The 19357-nt window shown below is 31.9% G+C and overlaps 1 protein-coding gene across 1 annotated transcript in view; it reads left to right on the top strand.

Moving 5' to 3' along the window:
• The first annotated feature begins 4584 nt into the window (after positions 1-4584).
• Positions 4585-19357, top strand: part of LOC110449782 (matrix metallopeptidase-21-like) — a 159904-nt gene continuing 145131 nt past the window's right edge. The window contains exon 1 of the mRNA XM_021496872.1: positions 4585-4662. The gene's annotated coding sequence lies outside the window, so the exon portion shown is untranslated. The remainder of the gene's footprint in view (positions 4663-19357) is intronic.

The following is a 19357-nucleotide window of genomic DNA, read 5'->3' as shown; positions in this document are numbered from 1 at the left end:
AGATACCCAAATGATATAAACCTTAACAGCTAATTGGTTAAGTATTGGTAGAGCATGATACCTCAAACGTGTGTACGATATACAAGTGCATATATTTATACAAATGATTGTATGAATAAGAAACAACGTTGGTGTTAAATGAACTATGAACGTAATTGACGCTATCACATGTACCTAAAAGTAACGGCAATAAGTTATATGTAATATGTTCACAGACGACGTTATATAAAAAGTCGCTTGAACTGATACTAAAATATTATACTATAAATGCACTGATACTGAACTGTTGCATTATAAATGCTACTGATAATAATGAAATGTTTAAATATACTTATACTGAGATGTTATATTTTAAATTCACTAGTACTTAAATGATTTACTTTAAATACAGTTCATAGTTATTAAAACAAAGGCGTGAAATTCTGCATTTATTAAATAACAATCAGACATGACTTATTGCTATAATATTTAACAGAAAATGGTCTGTTATCTGTTAAATAAGAAACTGCTATATTAAATAACCTGTTAAATGTATATTTGTCTGGTACAAAAATTAAACAAACTAACATTGTCTCTTAAGGAGAAATATGAGGTTCTAAGAAAGAACATTTCAATGTTAAACAAAAAAATATCGCGTCGGATTTATTTATATGTTTTATTATTCATTAACTAAAAAAGCATCACATTACATGTAGGTATTATTTTCAAATTGATTTTTCTATTTTTGTACATATCTTAAAAACAAGTTTAAAGATGACATTAAATCTCGTCATGAAAATTATATAATACATTCGAATGTAGGCTTCTTTGAGAAATAAACACTTTGCATTGAATAAAACTATGAGACGTCTATCAATGACGGACCAAAACGCTGATGACGTTAACACATAAAAGTCCTCCTGTATCCACAGAATGATGTTGTTAAGAAAGTCCTGAAATCAGCCCAGTCTCCGTCTTCATTAACCCAATTTTCTGTGCCAGCTGTCTTCACTAGCCATGTAACCGTTGTAAGGTCAGCAATAGTAGATGACGACTTTCAAATAATCCCTGTATCCATTATTTCGATTTTCATGAAATATAAATTGGCTAGGATATACCTTATTATTGGTAATTACCAAAACATGAAAAGATATGGAGCCATTTACAAAGAAACTTCCCATGAGAACAGATTGATTAGGCTGGGTTTGTTCTGTTTATTTCGCCCCAGCAGGTGTTATTATACGGGGTTGTGGTTGGTTGTACAAAGTTTACAGTATCAGACTCTTACCTGATCTTCTTTGTCCCCCTTTAAAATTGGCCACCTACTACGTTGCTTTGTACATGGCTAACCGTCTTTGACTGATCATCTGGAAAGAACTTTATTACTAATTATAAACCATATTGGTTAACAGACAGAAATAAAAGCCATGCAGTAAGAATAAAATGACATACGCAAAATCTTGTTGTTAAATGACAATAATTGGAAACACCAACTCAAAGACAACATTACGACATCACGATTATTCCTAAGATGTAAGAATCTTTTGGAATAATATATCTCTGCCAATCTACAAACAATGATTTGAATCCCACCATAATTTTTCTGTCTTTGCGTATTGCAGAGTTATCTGCTCTTCTGAGCAGATATTGATTGTTACGTCATTTGTTTGTGAGAGTAACGTCATCAATTTTTGAGAAAACGACGTAATTTTCTCATACAAACCAATAACGTAACAATCAATACCTGCTCACAAGAGAAGATAACTCTGCAATACGCAAAGACGGAATACCAGCATCGCCGTAATTATTGAAGACTAAAGTATTGGTTAAAATATCGATCATTCAGTATTAGAAGTCGTAGTATGATATTAATATTTAAATATTTAGCACACAGCGAAGAAAGGTTCTTAAATTATGTTTAAAATTAGCGTTGAACAAAGAAAAAAGGCGCCATCAAAAGCGTTTATTTCGAACGTCCTACATCAGTCTAGCACAGCATTTATTAAAAGATATCGAAATCGTTTTAAGTGTTGCTGGTGCTAACCTGAAAGTTTTCGAGTTCTGTACAGCGAAATACTGTTTGACACACTCTCTCTATTACCAAATGGTATAGCTGCAGTTACATGTCTGTCTTTCGTTCATTTTATATCAAAACACCTTTCCTTTCCCTTGTTCGTATAAAGCTATCATGATAAGACTCAAATGTTGTTTGTTCAATACATGTGTTCGGGAAAATATACACAGCATTAATTAGAACTGGCAAATATCATATTGCCGTTATTAGAGTTACACCCCTTTAACTTTTGGTATATTTATACTCATTAACTCAGTGAGCTTCAATATTTGTTTGTCACGATTTGTTATGTACACCGAATTAAAAACAAACTCCATAAACATAAAGGCATATTGTCCTGTTTAACTGGGTGAAAATTATCTAGGGCCTGTTATAGTGTTGCATAGTTTCAGCATGTCTATTTCATATTCTTATTTTTTTTTTTTTTGAAGAACAGTAACGACGTGCCTCGAATGAATCAATGTTGAAACAAAACAAGACGCGGACAAACAGTTATTTCAATATATTACGGTCTGCTGCCAGATAGAATAATATCAATCAAGAATGGAAGACATTTTTTATATTTCCGACAGAAGTTGCACCCAACACCAGATTCAAGCAATGTCACACATATACCTTTCGGCCATCAGAAAAGGTATATCAAGACCTCATAGAGTTGACTATAGCTCGCATAGTCAACATAAGTTGAAACTGTTTGAACAATTTGTATATTTGTTCTGTTTTTTTTTTTTAGATCTCCTTAAACAATACTTGACCCATCAGGAATCCTCATACATAATACAATTATTTTTTTAACCTAAAGAATTTTTCATTTGACTTTCGTGCAATAATGTTTGACGCCTTGAGAACCACTATGTTGAACAAAATTATTCTTTTAAAATCATTGTATTTCAATACGATCACAAAAATGACAAATTGGAGATTTTGGCATACTGTGAAACTTTTCGCGTGTTGTGACCCTTTATACTAATTGTAGAGTGGAAATATTTATATCCTTTTTATCTATAATCTTTGTATCTATAAAGAAATAATATCGTTTGGATATATCGCTCAACACGAAATTCGCGAACACTTCCAAACCGCGAAAACATTCCACTTAATATACAGGAGAGTCCAAAACAAACGTTTTTCTTTGCATCAATGTTAGAGTCCTCTTGAAACTCCGTATAACAATCAGTCAGTAACTCAATTAAAAACACTGAAGGTCATATTGACAAAATGCAACACATCAAAACTTTCACCTGGATATTTTGTGAACTCGATCGTGCGGGTAAGATACTACTGATGGGTTTTTTCGCCTTTCTTCTATAGCATTTAAGCTTACGAACACTGAATGTACCACAGTATATTCAATTGATAATATTAATGTTCGTTCTTATGATAACATTTTTTGCCAACGACTTCAAATCATGCCTTTTATTGTTCTATTGAGGTTATAATAATGGCAGTGTTATAAAAAATAAAATTGAAATATAGTTCATTTCCTAAATTATATATGATTACTATTTGATGCTCTAAACAACTATGTAGACATGGCGACAGACTCTTCTTATAAAAATCATTGTCGAGGGAATATAACCATGTCTGTTGTTATAACGGCTCGCCCACTCATAACGTGTTGTGTCATACTGACAGTGATTTCTCTCTTGGACTGTTTAACTAACTGTGTCATCGAGAACTGGGCACATATATATCCTGATACAGTTTAAACGTGTTTTGGTAATTTTGTATCTCATATTTGTTTGATATGATTGACTCAACAGTTAAGTGATAATAATCTTCTCCTTTTTTTTAAATGCATCGGTTTTTTTAATGGTTCCGGAGACACTATCTGATTCTCATGCGTGACTCAATGCAATATAAGAAAACTTAACTGTCCAAATGCCTTTGATATTGTTACAACGTCATGTTAAACTTTTTGCATTTTATCAGCTTGTTATGCTTCTTTTGTCTTCTTGTACGTCTTTCGCTATAAATGAGACAAACATATATAATAACACATAATAATACTAATAATACATAAACATATATACATATTAGCATGTTCTTTCACATGGTTATTAGGTTTCCAAATGACATGTTTTTTCTTAACGTACAAATTTTAAACTGTAAATGCTAGGTTTCAGGAAAGAAAATTATAAAAATCTATTGTCCTAAGTTGAAGGAGTCAAATAGAAAGAACACAAAGATTTATGACAAGAAACTAAATGAGGGCGTTGTGACTATAACAGTATTAAGGCTTGGAGTACACTTATTACCGAAATCCTCATTATTATAATAAGGATATGTTTTACACGGGAACAAAGAACGATTGGATTATGTTGGTTTAAAAATGTTCATTTGCTGTAAGACAACCAACACTAATTAAAGTCAAACGTATCGTATATAATGCTGTCATACTTGAATTAAGTGATGATTTCTGCTTTCTTTAAACTTTTCCCTGATTATTTTACAGAAATTGCAAGAAGAATCGGATTTACACGAGCCTAGAGCAAATTGCACGTGTTTAATTGATTAAATTAAACATTTTGTGAAAAGTTTCATAACTTTTATTCGAAGGATATAATTCCGTGGACAATGTGCGTTGGATATTACCACTACGCTGAAACGTAAGTATAACTTCCTATTTATCTTTTAGATGTTGTATCATTTGTGAAACTGCAAATGTATGATTCTGTTTGGTTCCAGTTAAGTCCAAACGTATATGGGGTTTTAAGAATACATAAAGCCGTAAGAATTAACAATTTCATTAATAAATGCGTTTGCACGTTTTATGTAAATTATACAAGTAATTAAGAGCGTTAGGAATGGCAGATTTAGAGGGAGTTCCATTCGGCCCACGCTCTGTTCCCTCATGGCCAAACTGGTTATTTGTGAACTTCCATGACGTCTACTCTATATTTTTTTGAATGTTTATTAAGTTGCTTTAGAAAGTCGCCCTTTTATTTTCAAAGTTCAACTAGCATTGTTTATTGATATATTTATCTTTTTATTTATCATGTATTTATTTTATTCGTCTATTTAATAGTTTGTTTACACATAGATTAATATGAAACTTCTTAAAAGTACTTGATTATTATAAAGTCATACACGGCCATAACGAAGTAAAAGTAAGTTATAAAATGACAGGTAGAGAAGAAACAGGTCAAATGTCATGAATTTTATTAATTTTCAATTTGGTAACAGGGGACAGAAAATCACGAGTTAGATTTGTCATTATACTCATATCTATATCGTGAATGTCTGGTGCCTTTTACATAATATATGGTTGTATTGTCTTGTTACAGTATGTTACTAGAACACTAGAACATTTTGGGAATTCAAACTTGTTTTCGTAGAAATGCTGCATCACTCTAAATAAACAATGAACAGTATTTCATCGATTTTTTTCTACAAAACGATAACAAAAGAGATAAAGAAAAACTCAGTTAATTAATATAAATGTCTGCACTGCACTACATAAAGTAGAATGCGCTTGCTAAACTTAGACTCTATAATTATATTTCATGCAATAACGACAGACAAATTGGTTTCAGAAGCGTCTTTATTTTGCGCTATACAACATTTATCGATAAAAGTGACATTGATTCGCTATAGTTTATCGTTCGTATGAGCCTGTATAATGTGCAGATGACACGTGCGAACCCGGTTTGTGTGTTAGCACGGCTTGCTACTAATGCATCTGTAGCGGGATATGCCGTGCTTCTTGGTACATGTGGATTACCTTATAGAACAAGTGGGAAATAGTTTATTAAGGAATATCGACAATATCTGTGATGCCACTGCACCAAGTGTTGTTTTGTCACGCACATCATGATTGTCTGTGTCTGTTAGCGACTGTTTGATTAATTTAACGTTAAATTGTTTTTACATTATCCTCGTGTATACATTGTTATGTACTCTGGTCAGTGTGACCAGCGAAATAATTGTTCCATGCTCCATCGTAACACAATATAAATATATGTACGTAAGGTAACGGATACCACTAAATCAGTTATAATCGCAAAGAAAAATTCCATTACGGAGCTATTTTTTTGGGCATGCTCCCTATATAACGATGAATCAACAAAACGGTTTTTTTCCTCGCTTGCACATACCTCTCTGGTCAGGATGTCTTTCTCTCATTTTTACGCTGAATTATGATGATTCATGGATAACAACTACTAAGTGAAGGATTGACAATGTGTATGTAAGTCCCGGAGAAGATCCATGCAGTTATCGCATTATTTTTAATATTATTTGCTTTGTTTTTCCATACTTTCAAAAAGAGCGATACTTCTTCAAAAACAGGAGACGGTATTTATTATATGGAGATTTTTGTACATGTATGATAAAAGGACTTAACACAAACAGTTCATGATATCCTAACAGTGCTTGTAACCTGATATCAGTTCTTACAATCAACATTTCACTGTTTTATGGACAAATGCACAACCAATGGCAATCACAGCGCTATGACCGCATCACCCAATTGTTGACGCCTTAATTATAGAAACGACACAAGTGCTGCGTTGGATACTATTGAGCATTGCTGCACAGGGCTGTCTCATTGTAATAAAGCACACACATTTGTAACAACATTTCTTTGTCAGTAAATATCGTTTTATACTGTCCTCATAGAAAGCACCGAAAATGTTCTGAAGCTTACTGTTGCAATGTACCGAAAATGATAGATCGAATCTCGGGTGATGTCATGCTTACAGTGGATCAATCAATATTACGATATTGGTTGTGTATGATGTTGTATCCTAGGTTGATATTGGATTTTTTTAAAATTTCTATAGAATTTCGATAAGTGTACATTACCAAATGTTAACTTGAATCACGTTTCTATAAAAATTGGATTCGCAAACGAGAGGTACAGATTTTTCTGGTTCCATAAAATTAAAAGCTGGGCAAGTAGTAACTGGCAATCCAAGTTAATCATATAATGTAAAACTACGTAAGTGTGTTATAAAGTGTCCAAAGTATCGAGAGTTTCAACCCTCAATTGGATAATAACTCGATCATTGGTTGTGAATGCAATTACATAAACTGCTTTCCGAAAATGTTAGATTTTCCAGGTAGATTAGGAAGTCCTTGTTATAAATTATCAAAATTTTGTAAAGACAAAAAAACTAGGTAATCATGCTTCAATATTACAATCTTTCCAAATATTTTTTTAATTGATCTAAATACTGCTCGACCTCGTTTGTATTTGATTCCGAAACTTTGTAAGAACCCCATAAGAACTCCATCTTATCGACATATCTGCTACTTGCTCAACTAAACTATTATTCAAACGTCTAAAGACTATTAATTAAAGGTGGTACTGTATATTCCAGAGGTGAAATCAATAGAATTCAGATTTTGAAGAATTCAGAAGAACTTTTTAAATATCTTCCATACCCTTTCCTCAAAAAAATGTTTTCCCCATCAGAACTATTGAATGATATACACTGCACACTGCCATACTTCATACCAAACTAAAAGATTATCCGTTCTCTTTTTATGATAGCTCAATTTTCCTAGAAAGGCGAATTAGGATAAAATATATATTGTTGTTAGCTATTTTGGAGCATATTTTGTAAACATAAATTACACGGAAGCCAAGATAAAATATACGGGAAATAAAATCGTGAGTATGGTTAAATTTGTATGTTGGCAATGTATTTGTTGTTTTAAATGGGACGATTTTGGGCCATCCTGCTTTCGTTTTGGATGCATGCTAATTCCTCGATGGATATACATTATGTGTATGAAGGTCGATTTCTTTATTTATGCTAATTATGTGAGCCTTGTTGTTTTATTGTCATCACTCCAGTTCTCCTTTTGAGGACGTGATATGATTCGACATGGATGTATATGGCTGTTGTCGTCAATGAAGTAGAAAATAGCTTATTCTTTTGAAACACCTGGTCATTTTTTTTTCGCCTTTGACCCTTTTGAGGGTCTCCATGTTAATCTTTCCTTTGTTAATATTTTACACTACCTTCACGATTATACGTTCGAGCTACGTTTTTGTTGATGGACATTTCATTAACGTGAAATAATTTTGTAAGTAAAAGACTGTATATGCTTCGGGACTATTTCGGCGCATGTTAAAACGGACTTGATATAAATAGAAAAATATATAGGAATTGATATAATTATGAAATAGAAATATAAAGTGCAAATTCAATTGGTAACATGAATAAATATTTTCATAATTTAATCGAAATTTTAAAAACAAAGATTTAAAAATAAAATTAAAGATTTGTCTAAAAAAAATATTTTTCTAGTTAATATACTTAATTGTGCTCCAATATGTCCTTTGTGATGATAACAGTGTTGTTTATACATATCAAAGTCTTTGTTAGTCTGTATTATATTGCGGCATTCACATATGAGAGTCTTTATGTACTATTCAGTCGATATATTTTAAATTAACTCGTTGAGTTCACATATTGATATTTTCTATTTCAAATGAAATGCAAAATACAAAAGTCAGGTCTAAAAATTTATATTCATACATGATGGTAAACTTCCAGTCGTTGTTGAGCGATTATTATTATTTTTTAATTATTTTGGTTTATACTTTCGAGCACTCAGTGATACCGAAATGAACGACATATTCCTTCGTAAAACGTAATACGTAATAAAGTCCTGTATACATTTTGGCTTTTAAGCATTAACTTGCAAAAACATCTTTTTTTTCAAGAGTTTCTCTTAACTACCAATATTCAAAATGTTGATCATGCTTATGATGTAGAATTTACGTAAGATTGACATAGGTTGTTTATTTCGTTACTTTGGGTTCAGAGGCTGGTCCTTAGGATGTGTTCTGTTCTGTGCACGAAGTTTCTGTATGCGTTATTTGTTCTTGCGGTTTAAAAGTGGATAAACATAAAAAGGATATGTGGAAAATTACGTGTTAATATAAGGGTTCACTTTCGACTACGTTAAGGTCAACGCTACAATAATCTTTGGAATGTTGAATGTTAGAATGTAGCTTTCTCCAATAACCTAACTAAAATGAAGGTTAATCATATGTGTGTGTCAGTATCTATCGCAATATTTGTGAAAGTAAATATTGCATAGCTTTGAAAATACCACAATGGATATGCCAATGATACCAAAACCTCTGTAAGTAAGCATCGCAATTTGTGTGACACTAGATATCATATTTTCTTGTTTCAGTAAATATCAAAATACAAGTGAAAGTAATTATATCATATATTGTCTGATACATGCATTGTAGTCGAGTATTCTTTTAGTAGATTTCACAACATTTTCTGATAAATATAACATTCTAGCCGTCAGTAAATATTAAAATCTTTATAAGTAAATATCGCAATCTCTGTGACAAAAGATATCACATTTCTTTATCAGTTAATATCACAATCCAGGTGAAAGTAAATACCACATGTTTGTCTGGTGAACACAGTGTACATGTTATTATAATATTCTCTTAGTAGATTTCACAATATTTGCTGATAAATATAACATTCAAGCAATCAGTAAATATTAAAATCTTTGTAATTAAATATCGCAATATTTGTGACAATAAAGATCACACAACTTTATCGGTTGATATCACAATCCAAGTGAAAGTAAATATCACATTTTTGTCAGGTAAACACATGGTATTACAATATTCTTTAGTAGATTTCACAATATTTGCTCGTAAATGTAACAGTCTAGCCATCAGTAAATATTACAATTATTTTAGTAAATATCACAATATCTGTTTTAGTAATAATTTCCCATTTTTTGACGTAAGTATTACAATATCTGGTGCAGAACATGTACCGACACTATGTGTTCTGGCAAAAATAAGTATGTTTTGTAAATTACAATGTGTGTCAATATTTGTTATTTAATTTTACAATATCTGTGATAATGAATATAACAGGATAGTTTTGAAAATGATTATCGTTATTTTGGTGTTAGTTGATATGTACAGTATATTTCTAAATAAATTGTTTACTATGGAATAAAACGACATGTGCTTGTACATTTCACATCTTTGCCAGCACATGTCAAAGCCAAGATCAGGAAAAAATCACAATCTCGATATAAATGGATATTGCTTGTTTACTAATTTATTAAGGTAAAGTTAGTTAAGACAATAACAGAGTCATCCTAAGTAAATATCACTAATTAAAAGTTTGTAAAAAAAATTTTTTCGAATAAATAAAATACTTTGTTCATTAGAAGATATCATCATATTGTTGGTCATAAATATCACAATCCGAGCGTTAGAAGATATCATAAACTTTAACCAGTAAATATCACAACCTAAAGTCCATATATATATCATAATTTGAACCCGTGAATATCACAATCCGAAAGTCAGTAAAAATCACAATCATTACTAGCAGATATCATAATTGTTGTTAGCAAATATCTCAATATTTGTTTCTGTGAATACTATAATTTTTGCGTCAGAAACTATATTTTTATACGTATGATTGTATCTATCACACGCTTTATGGTGATATACATGTATTGTAAATATCACTATGTGTAAATTAAAAAAATGTAACCTTTTTTAAATATCACATGTGTGTGAGTAGATATTACAATCTTTGTGACAATAAATGTATGTGTCAGTGAAAAACATATTATTATCAGTAAATATTACAAACTGAATGTTAAATCTTATATGTTATCTTCAGTATGATAATTGTTGGAATCCTTGTGTAAGTACACAGTACCACAGTCTTTGTTAGTAGATATAACAATCTTAGCTGGTCAATTATCATATTTGTACTAGTAAATAAAACAACGCGTATGTCAGTAAACATAATCTTAAATAATACAAATGTGTGTGTTAATCAACAGAAAATCAACATAAGGAACTGTACCGTGATGGAATATAAAACCCCAAAAAATAACGAATACCGCTTCGGCATAATATTTTAATATTTTCCCAACATTTTCGAATCCCGAATTACGTTTGTATATATTCTTCCAGCCTAAATGGACTATATCTGTTTAGCGATATGAAAATAATTATGTCTGTTTCACCACATGAAAATAATATTCAGAGTCCTTCCCTGTCTACACCAGTATGTCCAAGGCAATAAGCCCTAGATGATCTAACTAGGAAATATGTTTGTTCTTTGTCACGCGCAACCATTGATGTAGACTGGCCTCCTGTCTTTAGAGTTAAGAAATTCTTCATGACACGCTGATGTCACAACTGATGTCATAGTTTCCAGACACTGAATGTCTTATACGACTCACTTTTGTTACATTTTCAAAACATCGATGATTTTGTATAATGTAAGATCGTTGCACATAACACATACATGATTTGTTGGAACATACTTTGTATGCACACGCATTGTTTATTGTCAAAAAATGTGTGGAAAAAATCCATTGAAATGTATCAACACAATTTGTACTATTAAATATCGCTTTCCTTTGCTGGCGATAAGATCTGGAAGCTATCGCATTGGTTTTCGGTTAAAATTCTATTCTGTGTGTAAATTGATATAACAATATGCATATAAGTAACTTTCATAAATCTTTACTTGCTATAATATCTGGTCTTCGATAAATATCACATTATTTTTACGAAATGTCATAATATGCATGAATGTTGTTATTGTAGTATTCGTCAATTAATATCACATTTTTTTTTATAAATAATAATTATATCAATAAATATCTTAATTTTATTACTTGGCGTGTTTATCTTTTTTAAACATGCTGCACTATTTAACAATAATATCAAATTGTACATATTATTATAACAACAATAATAACCTTATAATATTAACTTAAAGAATAGGATCCTGCTCGGCCGTGATGTATAGCGTGTTTGACAATGTGTGAACCCCGGTGTGCTGTTAAGCGTGAGTTCGATTTCCAGCATCGGGTTACTCTGTGCCGGACTTTTAAGCACGCTCTCAATATAACTGGATCTGTGTTTTATCGGGATAGCCCTCGACAAGTTGATTGTCCGACTTTAAGGTATACGTTTGTATGAGAAATAAAATAGAATGAAGGATAGTTGGTGATACCTTCGGAAGTCAAAACAGTTCTTCAAGAAAAATCTTACTTAAGATTTAAATTTGATAACTGAAATGCTTGTGAATCTGTCGTCACAGATATGACGAATATCTCTTGTGCCTTGACAACAAAGCGAGGGGATACAGGCGTGGCTGGATGAATTGCCATGTTGGTATTGATTGTGTGGTTATTGTATTACTTCAGGCTTTACTTGATCATCACCAGGACTGTATATTAAATCAAAACATAGATAAAACAAAGTGCGAAGCACATATCAGACTACAGAATTTGTAAACAATGATGTGTAATTGTATGTATCTGTGTATGCTATCAGTGAGTATTAAATTCATTTTCGTTGATATCGATTTGAAATTCTTTTCATGTAAAATTGTCATTAAGATTAAAATGATGTATACATCTGGATGTTGCTTATGAAATGACCAGCGTTGAATGTCCATAAACAATGATGTTATCACGATAAATCATTGCAGCAATTTTATCTATAAGCGTTTTGCACTTTTTGGATATTCACTTGGCGTCTCGTTTCCTCCAAGCAAGCTCAATATCGATTTTCTCAAAGACATATCCATCCATTGTTTCCGTTTAAAAAGAAAAAAGAGAACATTACAATTATGCACTGAAATGTTAATGCCTTAACTCTCGCCGTGACACGATGACTGGCGAGACAAACAATCTCGGTTAAGTTTTGTTGAAAGAAAGAAAACTAAAGAGGCAGACTTCGTTGAAAGTACGATCTCTGACGTAAGATGGGATAATAAAGCATATAAATTATAACAGTGAGCCATATGTGTATCCATTTGTCTAGTCAGGATCGATGTAGGCCAGTAGGGCAAGATCAATGAACAGCCCGCCATTAATTACCTGCGCTTGGTTTTTGCTATTACGGCCGATGGGTTGGCGGTGAAGCGATCTACCTCGGTAATACAAGCCATGGCCTTACCGAGACAATCTAATGATAACAAATATTTATAATATTTCTGGACAGCATCACCCGTGCATTGATCCGCGTCTACACGTCAAGGTAGCGCCCGGGGTCCAGGCAGCACTCGGCCAGCCCGGGAATAGGTGTGATTCACACCAACAGCTTACAGATTACCACCAACACACCGTTCATGTTTTGTTTCAAAGTAAAAATACTCTTTGAGGCCTGAACAATTGAGCACTATTCTCAATCAGAAAGGCAGGCTTTTATTAGGGTTTTGGCAGACATATGAAAGACTGGTTTTTCTACCTGTTCGGAGGAGCATACGGTGCCAATCATTTATCACTACGCCGTAATTTTATGTTATCCATACCGTGGATATCTTATAAGGTGAAACCAGAAAATGTGTTTTGTTTTTAATATTTATTAAAAAAAAATGAATATTTTGCCATTAGCATTACAATTTTTATTTATCTTAACGAATTGATTACAATCTTATAAATACACATGAACTGATATTGTTTCTGTTTCTATTATTACAAATTAAATATTTAAATACTATGTTCCTATGTTATACTAATTGGTATTTGCTATACATTTCGCTATGCAAATAAACCAAAATAAGCCGTTAGTTATGAGACTCTAACTCATGAGTTAATATCTGGCCGTCACTACAATTGTGACATCATAATCAAAGTGATTACGATAGACAGCTGAAACTTCTTGTTGACTAATCCATTTTTAATATATCCGTCTTGAATTTAAGAGTAAAACACAGAACTTATAAGTATAAATCGAGTGTCAAAATAATCATAAACTAAAATAAAATTAGAACCGGTAAATTACTAGCCACTTCCAAAATTTTGGTTAGGAAAATGTTGGTTAGGAATTCCTTTTTATGTTTCTCCTAATTTTATCGCAAAACTCCTTATTACGCCATATTTTCTCCAATGGTGGCAGTATAACGAGGTTTTACTTATATATAAACGCTAATATGAGTTCAGAGAATTCTTTTCATAGTCATATACTCTTACGAAATTGTCATTACTGTGGGAAATGAGTATGGTTAAAACATGCCAGAAAGTCAATGTGTATGCGGATGAATCGGTGAATGCCATTTGATTCGATTACTGTACCATTGAAGCATTTGCTTGTGTGTAAATATTTGCGTTTTGCGCCGTTACATTGGAAACGTTAATTTAAATAATTCGGATACAGGCATACTGAACATTAGTACATTTCGCCCTACTGACTGATTTCGAAACATTTTACTAACGAATGTCAATATGGCCCTTCGAGTAAAATAGAGAAAAAACTATGACGTGAACAACTGCAAAACGCATGTCCAGTATATGTATATGTTATGTGAGCTTGCGTCTGACATTTCACAGACTGACCAGGTTACTCTCGTCTGACACATTTATCTCCCCTGATTATGATATGGGGTGTTTTTTCTGTCTACACCCAAAACAACGATATATTCTATGCGTCATAGTAGCAGTATTCATAGTAAAGTTCACCGTAGAGATAATGTAAATATAAATCATTCAGTATTGCACATAAAATGTGTATTGGACATGTGATGTTTACATCAAGTTCTTTAACCTCATATGGTTTACCGCTTTATGTTATAATTAAAAAGAAATATTAGTTCCTAGATGACGTGCTCACTGTCACCAAACAACCACCTTCCACAAGCTAACTTAATCTCGATACAGGTAATGTGTTTATCGAATATGCAAACATCAGCTTCAATAACTGTCTTTACCATAATTATGCTTTAATTGACAGTATATATCTTACAAATTATACATGTATCGTATTTAGATTTTTTATCATCGTAATTGAGTTTCGATATTTCGAATCGAATTTGATTATTTAGTTGTTTCACCATGACTGATCAAATTTAAACATCTAAATTTATAGCTGATATTTTTTTTGTTGTGTTGTGGTCTTCATATATATATATGTAATAGCATAACCATATTGTAATAGAAATTAATTTCTGCTTGCCTTTTGCGTTGCCAATTTGTGTAAGTTTCGTTGAGATACATTTATTGAACACGAGTTTGTGATGTTAGGTTTCCGAGGTAAATATATAGCATTGACAGCGTCACGTTTTGTTCATCAATGCAAGATTTATACAGTGAACATACACATATGTCTGATCTGTATTTCCTGTGTGCCAATCATTTGATCTCTGTTAAAATCTGCGTTAGGTAGATATTGTTGTTCATTAAATACTGTGTACCTTACTATACAAATAAATATTATAAATACTTTTACTTTATTTTGTAATACTACTCCCGTTTAAAATTCTTTGATAGTCGATATCTCATGACAGTCCAAAAGTTAATACATAGTTTATAATGACAGATGTTGAATTCAAACCAGGGTGTCAAGGATGCAGGTCGGTGAGGATTTTGTACTTGATAATGGTTTCCATCCTAATCGTCGGTTTTTGTTTTATAATGCTCATTAGTGTCCTTGTAGTTACATTGTTACTTCCCCTTTATTTGACCTAGATTTTCATGGCGAGTGTCGTCGTTGTACCAGAAGTTGCTCACTCTATCGTGTAATCTATCCTCATCTTCCTTCTATCTTTTGGAATATCTCTCTTGTTGCTCTTTAATTTGTTCATATCTTGCTCCATTGTAATCAGTTTTGAGTTCGAATCACGCTATCCACACTTAAGTATTCTCATGTTATTTTTGTTTAACGTGCTTTGTATAGATTTCGATATATATATATATATATAATATATATATATATTGTTTGTAGTTGATCAAGGAAATTGCATGTATTGGAGCTACTACACATTTTATATGAGGGGATTCCTACGCATCTTCAAAACAATGACTATTTCTTTCCTCATATTTGTATTTAATCAACATTGTTTTTTCATTGTAATAAGATGGAAAAAATTGAATGTTATATAAAAATAATAAGATGGAAAAAATTGAATGTTATATCGATAAGCTAAATAAGAATTGTATATAGGCCCCATCTGTGCACAAATAAAAGGTAACTAAAACGCTATTTCTCTTTAAAGACATATTTTTTTTCAGCACGCGTTCTGCTGATAGTGTTGGATTTAATTTTCTTTATAATCAAGCTCCTCATGGAAGTGGTTCCATCATATTTTCTGCGTACAAAGTCAAGTTTTCTCCATACGAAAATAATCATATTTGACATAGTCATTAATTTTGTTGTGGGTTCATATTATTTATAACAAGAAAAATTCTAACGAGCATGATATCGATTTTACACTGTACAGTACTACATAGTATCACGAAAACAATGAGTTTGAATTGGGATTCTTCTTTATAATTGGATTTCTGTAAAAAATGACTGTTTGTTTAATTCTGTGTGAAGATATATTGACCAGAGGTAGAACGGATACATTTTGTATTCGATCCGACTAGAGATAATGGTGACTGACAATAAAATCCTGGAATTGGTTCCTTACTTTAAACCTAGAATGTTAGCTACATGTACGAGATACACAGCGGGCCGATACCTCCTGAGAAACAGAATTGGGAACTGTGTTCGGATTCATGTGATAATAAACGAAATTAATGATAAACATTGAAAACAATTCTACTGTTTGTCCGTATTACATTTTCCACATTTGGTTGATAATAAATTGTCTTTGCATATATGTAGCACTGATAGTTATATCCGTGCAGGGTATATGCAAAGTATGAAACTCAGCATAATGCTTATCAGATTATGATATACAAAATATTTGGACAGTGTAGATACATAATGTAAAATACATTTTATTTCTATCAATTATGATTTATTATCTTGCTCTATTCAAAATACGTTTTTTGAGAAAAATTATGTATAAGCATTACATTTATTTGTTCATGATTGATGATATGAAATAATCTAGACATGGGTTGTTATATGTGACGTCATAATCTAAACGCATAAAAGCGTATTTCTAGCTGTAACGTTGAGTAACAACATTAATTCGTTGTGTTCGATTTTACATCAATTTGTCTATTTCTGGTCCTTTTTTTGTTTTCTCTTTTCATTCAAAAATGGTTTTCTTTGTTCAATCTTCGAATTCCTGAATAGTACTGTATACATGTACCATTAATTATATCAACATACATTTATGTAATAATTTCGAAAGTTTAATTTCAAGCAGAAATTTCACAAAATAAAATAACATGCTGTAACACAGATAATAAAATTGCCTTACAATGATGTTCTGTCAATTATACATACATGTAAAAAACAAAGTCTATCCAGTCGCTACATGTATAAGGAAATCTTGTGGTACACAATACTGAATACCAGACAAATGTCTTATACTAGATTTCGAACAGTTCCTATATACGTGTAGGTCTTTGCTATACTATTGTACAATAGGAAGAACATTCGTGGCATTGGTTTTTCTTGTCAAAATATCAAAATAATATATCTGATATATTCAAAATAAAAATAATAATCTGGTTTTGTCGATTATTTAGTAATACATTTTATCTTAATGTCACATTCGGCATTTACATTGGTAAAAATTGATCACGTTACTCTGTTTTTCTGATGTAACTAGCCATTACACCTGTCAATATAAACAATACGAGTATAACACATTTTCAAAATAATCATCAAAATATATACTGTCATATTCAATATTTGAAACTATCCAAACTATTTTTGCGGTGGTATACATGTATAGGAATCAAGCCGCCGTCCTTCCATGACCTTTTTAAGCGCAACTCTTCCGAAACCGTGTGTTGGATTATTTTTCGTTACTTTATACAGTGAAATTACATCGTATGTAGATGTGCATGAAGAAAGGCATTAGCGTTTTCACTCTTTTTCCTATTATGGCCCTTACAAACTGTTATCTCTGCTCCAAAAACCTTGTACATTCATGTATGGAAGGGCAACTCCTAATTAACAGTTTCTTGGAACTTTTTGTAACTTGGCACAGTTAAAGTACATCATATGTGAAAGGGTACGAAGAAAGAAATTATTGTTCCGACTATTTTTCCTATTGTGGCCCTTCAAAACTTAGGTTTCTGCTCCAGAAAATGATTTAATTTACAATAAACAAAATGCAAGTATGTTTAATTTCCAAATAACTACTCATTAATAACAATAATCTTGTTGTTTATGTATTGACGTATACATTTCCCGCAGAGTTTAGGCAGATAATAGTGCTTTTATGTCAGCTTAGATAATAAATGATCAGAGACAGATTCTTGTTTGTTTGCATTTATTAACATTACAAAAAAACTAGTTAAGATTAAAATGTTGTTAAAGGTCATTTTATTAAGGACAAAGAAAAATTGTGACATTTTAAGTTCAAATACGTTGAAGACGAGATGAAGAATAAACCGATATGAAGTACTATGACTTCTATTAGTAATGTAGCAACAAAGATGGGGTACAGAAATTGACTTTTGTTTCACACTTCACCCATGTTGTGTGATAATGAATATTCCTGTTTTATTCTATACAACTTTGTTCTGACAAAATTAATGTGGGTTATGACATTTGGATAATTTTGTGTAATGAATTCTGGTGATGGAGCATTTTTAAACTATCTGCAGCTTCACTAAACTTGAGCAAAGTATAGTTTAGCAATGCACGAACAGTAAACAATTGTCTACGAATAACACGAATAATGCCATAACCGAATGATAGCGTCGCTGTCTATAACATCGCTTCCCCATACAACGATCATTTCCGTTCCTTGAAAACTGTAATGTTATGTGATTGTTTCATGGTAGAAACAGTTCATTCGATGTTGACAATGTGTTGTCATATTTTCCCAGCTTCGAGCTTGAAATCAACAATTGACCAACCTTAAAGGTGATGGTATCCTCTGTAAAGTAAAAGTGAAGGTATATTTCGCTATCGTGAAATGCGTTGTCACATGTTTTACTTACTGGCGTTGTCATTTCATTATAATACGTTGATTATTCGTTCAATAGTTCCATGTATTTTTTTCCATCTTATATTCGTTTGTGTTCTTATTTGTTTTGAATGGGTCACACTGTCTGATTCACTTTCGGTATTTCATTGGTCCTAGCTTTTGACGATTCGAAATAATCAAGTATTTAATCTGTGGTAGATTGTTTCTATGATGTTTTGTGTAGGGTTTTGTTGTAGCTGGTCCTCTTACTTTGATGTATTTTGAGCAGCGTAGTTTCTCACTCTATCACTACAACCATTCATCTTAATTAATTTAATCATAGGATTTTGAGAGAGGGTGAATCCTTATATTTAAAATAGCGAATCAGTTCTCACTTCATAAATACCGATTATAAACTGCTTTAAAATTACTGTTTATCCCAATTATTTTAATGTTCGGGGTTTTGAGAGAGTGTGAGTCCAGATATTCAACAATCGATAGA

The sequence above is a fragment of the Mizuhopecten yessoensis genome, unplaced genomic scaffold (assembly GCF_002113885.1).
Source record: "Mizuhopecten yessoensis strain PY_sf001 unplaced genomic scaffold, ASM211388v2 scaffold4819, whole genome shotgun sequence".
Taxonomy (NCBI): Eukaryota; Metazoa; Mollusca; class Bivalvia; order Pectinida; family Pectinidae; genus Mizuhopecten; species Mizuhopecten yessoensis.
This window is presented reverse-complemented; position numbering and strand designations above follow the sequence as displayed.